We start from the raw sequence: 5318 nt of genomic DNA, 5'->3' as shown, positions 1-5318 counted from the left end.
AAACAGCCGAAGGAGACCAAATAATAATACTTTAGTCATTAAGCAAATTCAAGGACTTTTAGTTCCTCCTCAGGGCTATACATAATATTCTGAGCCCTATCCTTTGAGCTATCTTACAAATATTGAAACCCTCATCAGGTGGAGAAGTTAACTACATGATGACCAGACTATGTCCATTACATCAGCTGCCACAATTCCGAGAACTGCCTTCAAGAAATGGAAACAGGGCTTCCCTGGTGGCGCAGTGGTTGGGAGTCTGCCTGCCAATGTGGGGGACATGGGTTCAAGCCCTGGTCTGGGAAGATCCCGCATGCCGCGGAGCGGCTGGGTCCGTGAGCCACAACTACTGAGCCTGAATGTCTGGAGCCTGTGCTCCGCAACAAGAGAGACCACGACAGTGAGAGGCCTGTGCCAAAAAAAAAAAAAAAAAAAAAGAAATGGAAACAAACCAACCCTGGAACTGAAGATTAACTGTACTTAAAACAAGATGACGCTGGTCAGACCCCTGATGACCAATTTCAAAATGACTGTCAGAGCTGACTGTGCTGTTTCTGCATGTAGCCCCCTCCCTTCACCTATAAAAGCTCTTACCCCCCTGATTGTCAGTGGGGGGAAGTCAGCCTTTGGACAGGAGTCCGCCCTCCGCCCAGTTGCCGGCATCCAAAATAAAGCAGACCAACATTGCCTCTTTATTGGCTTTTGAGGGGAGAGTGGCCAGACCCCATTTTCAGTTACGGTAGGATGTGTGGACATGGAGGCACTGGTGAAGTGAAGGTGTGGTTGGCAGCACTTCATATCAGAGCTTGATATTTGTGAAGATCTTGTCTTTTTATTGGAGTGAGGTGGGAAGTCAATGGAAGGTTCTGAGCCAGGCTCACTCTGGCTGCTGTGTAGGGAGACAGCAGCAAGGTCAAGGTGATCATAGGGAGGTCAGTCAGAGGTCTACTGCAGTATTTAACCGAGAGATTAAGAGTGGCTCAGAGCAGCGTGTTAGCAGGGTTGGTGGTGGCGAGTGGCCATGTTTTTGTACGTGGGGCTTGCTGATGGATTGGATGTGGGGTGAGAGAAGAGAGGTGTCAGGGATGTCTCCAAGGTTTTGGGCTTGGGTGAAAGGAAGGCTACAGTTATCACCTGAGAGGGAAAGGAGCTGGATTGGAGATAATTTATATGTTCCTCCATTAAGTACAAAATCTCACCTGAGTGCACTCGGGTATAATGAAGTTCTGGAGGTAAATGAAGACGTTAAGAATCAACTTTGGGAAGGCTATGCAGTAAGGATGGTGTTGAGGTAAACGGGTTACATCTCCTTTTATATACATTAAGTAACTGGTGTAGAAAACACTTTACAGCCAAATCTGATAACCCTTAAATTCTTTAATTTCTTTCTAATCAGGGATGGACAGAGATTTGAGAAAACATGGATAAAGAGCTATGCAGGCAAAACTCAGTCACGGGTACCAGAGACCTTCATTATGAATTAGGGTAACAAAACTTTTATTTTTGCAAAATTATTGTTTTCCATAATGGCTACTTTTGTAGTCATTATTGTGATTGAGTGTTATATACAATGAATATTTGGTTCTAAGAAACAAACAAAAAACCTGCTGATGGAAAGAATGTGTACATGCTTGTTGAGCTGTTTAATAAATAACTATTTGATGATGATTCTGCAGTATGTTTAAAGGGTAATTCTTCTTTTTTGGACAGTTCATCTGGCATTCTAAAAATAGATGTAATTTCAAGGGGTAACCAAAATGTGTCAATTAGCCTGACATCTAGGTCTTTTTAACAGATCTTTAAATTTCCAATTTCCTTTGCCATTTTAACCATGGTAAATCATCCTGAACAAGATCATTCTTTTGAACAACAACTTCCTTATTAACTGAGATCAATTGAGGTTAGAAAATGAAAAATACACTAGATGCTGAGAACTCTTTATGAAACCACATTTGTAAGATGAGTATTGAATGAAGATTAATGTGTTATTTTCAGCTTCTATATCATTGATTTAAACATTTATTCTCTATATCCCACTGCTGGATTAAACACTAATATATATTTGGATGGTGTGCTTGTTTGCAAGTATTATCTTTTCCCTATTGAGATTATATATTAATGGAAGGGAATTATTTTTAATTCAAAGGTAGCTTGCTTTGCACACCACATGTGTTTTTGAAAGTGCTACACATCAAATTGAGTAGAACAGATTTTCCATTGAATTATAAATTAATGATTAACTCCTTTGTTCTAATTTCCTATTGATTATCATTTGCTCTACAAGATCCTTAGCACGTCGTGTGGCCCCTATGTGATCTGGACTCAGACTACTTTTAAAGACAACCTCACAGCACTCTGCTCTTCTGTCTCCAGATACCCTGGTCTTCTTTCAAACCTTAATACTTCAGACTTGAGATTTTTGCACACACTGTCTAAAATGTTCATTCTCTAACACTACCTGCTTTATTTTTTCCATATAGTACATTACTTTCTTAATTATTTGTCTGTCATTCCCTAACTAGAAAGTAGCCTCCAAAAAATGCATGGATTTTAGTTTCTCTTTCCTCACTGCTGAATCTCTAGCATCTAGAACTGTGCTGGGTATATAGTATGCATTCAGAAAAAAATCATAATGAATGAATAAATGAATGAATGAATGATTACTTACCCTGGAATACCAATTTCCCTTCTCTATACCTAGGTACCCTCTATTCATCATTCAAATTCCAGCTTAAATGTCACTTTTTCAAGCCACCATTTTTGACCCCTAGGGCAAGATCAGCTTTCTCTACGACTTGTTCTTACATGTCTCTGTATGTCTAAGTTCTCCATAGCACTTATTAGAACTTTAACTTATAAAGTCCATTATTTGTGAGATAATTTGCTTAGCTCCCGTCTTCTTCTCTAAACTGTAAAATGTCCTTATCTTGTTTTTAATCACCTCCCCAACATCTAGCAAAATGCCTGGAACAGAGACATGCTCCATAAATAGCTGTTGGATAAAAACATGGACAGATGGATGGTCAAGCAACTCCTCATTATAAATTTCAGTCCCTTTGTTCCACTTGTTCAATGTTCTCTCAACAAAAAGATAGTGGTTAGTGAACCAGAGGGAATGTTTTTCTATACCGGACAGATTCTTATTTAAACATACTCCTCCATGAATTCAGTAATGCTTGTAGGATCCCTTAAAGTTGATGCCTCATACCAGCCTCTTTACCCCCCATGTTATTTAATGAAATAAATACTTTATGAGTTTCTCCTCTGGACCAAACTACTCAGGAGGGAAAGGTCATGTAAACAGTAGAAAGACCAGAAGCTTTAAAACAGAAAGATCTCTTACACTTTGACTGCCTGTGTGAGCTTGGCTAAGTTACCAGTTGAGCCATGGGTTCTTCATCTGTCAAAGAGAAACAGCAATACCTATCTTGTGTGGTTGATGTAGAGATTATTAATAATGCATGTAGTGTGCTTGCCATATAATAGGTGCTCAAAATATGGCATCTGTTACTACTATCACGATAAGGTAAGCTCCTAGAGGGCAGAATACACTTGCATTCCCAGAACCTTATGTATGGAATACTCTTAGTAAAGGTTGGTTAAACTGACCAGCAGAATATGTGCTACTTCTCCACTCTCAACGGGTTTTAAATCTAAGCATGAAAATAAGTTCCAAAACAGATTCATGAAATATTTAGATAATAACAAAATATAATCCTTATTATAGTGTACTATATACAAGATTAGAGCAAAATATGTGTTACAGGCCATAAGTGCTTTGGATGGCCAGGCAGGAAATGGTAAGAGGTGGCTGGCTATAGTTATTGGGAAATGATAAGTTCCCATGTCTGTGTGTAAGATATAGACCAGTAAGCCTCCTATAAAAATATTCAATTTCTTTGTCATTAGCTCTACCAATGTTGGATAAAATTGTAGGAAGCATCAACCTGATGCTTCTGGGTAAATATGATGGCAGATGAAATTGGGTTATTGATCTTGAGTAGCAAGCTGTATCTGTCATAGTAATGGATGCTTTTTCCCCCTTTAACAATCAGTGGTTAGTTAGCTAATGATCACAAGTAGGTTCTGATGACGGTGAGTAACGCTGCTCAAATAGGGCTGTATTATGTGGAGTACATCCTAGCCTTGGAAAACTAGAACACAGACTCAATCCCATATTCCCCTTCTTCGCAGCGTGCTCTGTACAGGTTTTCAGTTGAATTGCATCATCCATAATCATTACTTATTGTGGTCCCTTTATCTTAACCAAACTCTTTGGTTACAGCTCTACTAGATGGGACTGAGATAGTGAGAATGAACAAAACAATGCTGCTTTTTCCCAAGACGTTGTCTCCTTTTTGTTACGTAGGTGTCTCTGTAAATGTATTTGACATAGATCCAAACACAGGCGCCCCATTAAAGGCTTTGGTACACTAGCAATCATACTGAAAGCTTCAGATGCCTAGTTACAGAACTGAATGCAGCCATCAACACACTCAGAAGTCCTCACATTAGGGAAAGAGATGACCACCGTCTTTCGTCACCTCAAGCCATGTAAGGATGATCTAGAATCCACCCATGCCAACTGGCAGCCAGGCACACATCAACCTGCCCAGATTCTACACCTGCGGCAACAAGCCCAGTCAGACCAGCCGTCCTGAGAAAGAGCTACTTGCCCACACACCTGCATCACAGTGGCAGACAAGTGTCCTGCAAGCCGCTGCCCTCCACACTCCTACACACACCATGCACACCTAGATGAACGCGCCTGAATATTCTTATTCCCAAGGACAGAGACCTGACACTGTGCTCACACGATCACAAACAAAAACACATGTGGAATTATGCATCTTGTTCATCCAGGGCAGCAAAGCGCACTTACTATACACAGGCTTTCATGCCCCGCCCAAGACCCTTGGAAGAGTGATTTGCTTTTCTCTGAGCCATGCACAAACTAGTCCTTCACCCCCGGGTGCGTGCCCAGCGTAGATAAAAGAGCAACTCGGCTGCAGTCCCGTCGCTCTTTTCAACTCTTTTCTCCGCCTGAACTCCCCGGGGGCCGGGTGGCGCCGGTCGGCCACGTCCGACTCCGGTGCCCTCCCCGCCCCTGCCGCGCGACGGGGCGGGGCCCAGCCGGCGGCCAGGAAATGCCCAGGAGAGGGTGTCACCTGGGCAAGCCCGACGACGTGTTGATTCCCAGGATCGCCGCCTTCCCGGGTCTGGGCCTCCGAGACCCGAGCCCGATAGCGCTCACCTGTTCCCCAGGCGCGGCCCCGGGGAGCCCTGGGACGCTCCCGGGACCGCTCTCACCCTTCAACTCC

This window comes from Grampus griseus, assembly GCF_964374135.1.
Source record: "Grampus griseus genome assembly, chromosome: 17".
NCBI lineage: Eukaryota > Metazoa > Chordata > Mammalia > Artiodactyla > Delphinidae > Grampus > Grampus griseus.
This window is presented reverse-complemented; position numbering follows the sequence as displayed.